We start from the raw sequence: 2,058 nt of genomic DNA on the forward strand, positions 1-2,058 counted from the left end.
GATTGAAGGGGGCAGTTGGGGGGCGGCCGTTTGAAGGGGGCAGTTGGAGGGCGGCTGTTTGAAGGGGGCAGTTAGGGGGCGGCTGTTTGAAGGGGGCAGTTGGAGGGCGGCTGTTTGAAGGGGGCCGCTGCGGGGTGGCTGATTGAAGGGGGCAGTTGGAGGGCGGCTGTTTGAAGGGGCAGTTGGGGGGCGGCCGATTGAAGGGGGCAGTTGGGGGGCGGCTGTTTGAAGGGGCAGTTGGAGGGCAGCTGTTTGAAGGGGGCAGTTGGAGGGCGGCTGATTGAAGGGGGCAGTTGGAGGGCGGCTGTTTGAAGGGGCAGTTGGGGGGCGGCCGATTGAAGGGACAGTTGGGGGGCGGCCGATTGAAGGGGGCAGTTGGGGGGCGGCTGTTTGAAGGGGCAGTTGGAGGACAGCTGTTTGAAGGGGGCAGTTGGAGGGCGGCTGATTGAAGGGGGCAGTTGGGGGGGCGGCTGTTCGCATGGCCGGGGCAGTAGGGGGGCAGCTGTTTGAAGGGGGCAGTTGGGGGGTGGCTGTTTGAAGGGGGCAGTTGGGGGGCGGCTGTTTGAAGGGGACAGTTGGGAGGTGGCTGATTGAAGGGGGCAGTTGGGGGGCGGCTGTTCGCATGGCCGGGGCAGTTGGGGGGCAGCTGTTTGAAGGGGGCAGTTGGGGGACAGCTGTTTGAAGGGGGCAGTTAGGGGGTGGCTGTTTGAAGGGGGCAGTTGGGGGGCGGCTGTTTGAAGGGGACAGTTGGGGGGTGGCTGTTTGAAGGGGGTAGTTGGGGGGCGGCCGTTTGAAGGGGGCAGTTGGAGGGCAGCTGATTGAAGGGGGCAGTTGGGGGGCGGCCGTTTGAAGGGGGCAGTTGGAGGGCGGCTGTTTGAAGGGGGCAGTTAGGGGGCGGCTGTTTGAAGGGGGCAGTTGGAGGGCGGCTGTTTGAAGGGGGCCGCTGCGGGGTGGCTGATTGAAGGGGGCAGTTGGAGGGCGGCTGTTTGAAGGGGCAGTTGGGGGGCGGCCGATTGAAGGGGGCAGTTGGGGGGCGGCCGATTGAAGGGGGCAGTTGGGGGGCGGCTGTTTGAAGGGGCAGTTGGAGGGCAGCTGTTTGAAGGGGGCAGTTGGAGGGCGGCTGATTGAAGGGGGCAGTTGGAGGGCGGCTGTTTGAAGGGGCAGTTGGGGGGCGGCCGATTGAAGGGGGCAGTTGGGGGGCAGCTGTTTGAAGGGGGCAGTTGGGGGCGGCTGATTGAAGGGGCAGTTGGGGGGCGGCCGATTGTAGGGGGCAGTTGGAGGGCGGCTGTTTGAAGGGGGCAGTTAGGGGCGGCCCATTGAAGGGGGCAGTTGGAGGGCAGCTATTTGAAGGGGGCAGTTGGAGGGCGGCCGTTTGAAGGGGGCAGTTGGAGGGCGGCCGATTGAAGGGGGCAGTTGGGGGGCGGCCGTTTGAAGGGGGCAGTTGGAGGGAGGCTGTTTGAAGGGGGCAGTTAGGGGGCGGCTGTTTGAAGGGGCAGTTAGGGGGCGGCTGATTGAAGGGGGCAGTTGGGGGGCGGCTGTTTGAAGGGGGCCGCTGTGGGGCGGCTGTTCTAACGGGACAGGGGTTCCTATGGTTATCGTTGCTGACTGGGGCAGTGGGGCCACAGGCCCTGCTGGGCAGGGCCATCCCCTGGCGCCAGGCGCGGCACCCACCCAGCCGAGCAGAGAGACAATGACAGCTGGGGGCGGCTGGCGGGGGCGGGTTTGAGCGGGGAGGCATGTCTACACTGGCAGCGCTTTAGCGTGCCCGGTGTGGCGGGGGCAGCAGCGCCCAGCGGCGGGGCACTGTCTACACTAGCGCCGGCGCAGACAAGCAGCAAGCCAGGCAGCGACTCCCCATCCCGCCTGGCCCCGCCCCCTTCCCTCTGGACACGCCCATTCCCCCCGCCTCATGGAGCCTTGCCCCGCCCGCTCCCCCCACACCTGCCGCCCTGCCCCGCCCCTCCAGCCCCGCGGGCGGCGCGAGCCAGCCCCGGCTCTCGCGAGCTTTGCGGCGAGCCCTCGCCGGCCGGGCCAGTGCCCGTCAGGCGGGCGGTGGGT

The sequence above is a fragment of the Eretmochelys imbricata genome, chromosome 26, assembly GCF_965152235.1.
Source record: "Eretmochelys imbricata isolate rEreImb1 chromosome 26, rEreImb1.hap1, whole genome shotgun sequence".
Taxonomy (NCBI): Eukaryota; Metazoa; Chordata; order Testudines; family Cheloniidae; genus Eretmochelys; species Eretmochelys imbricata.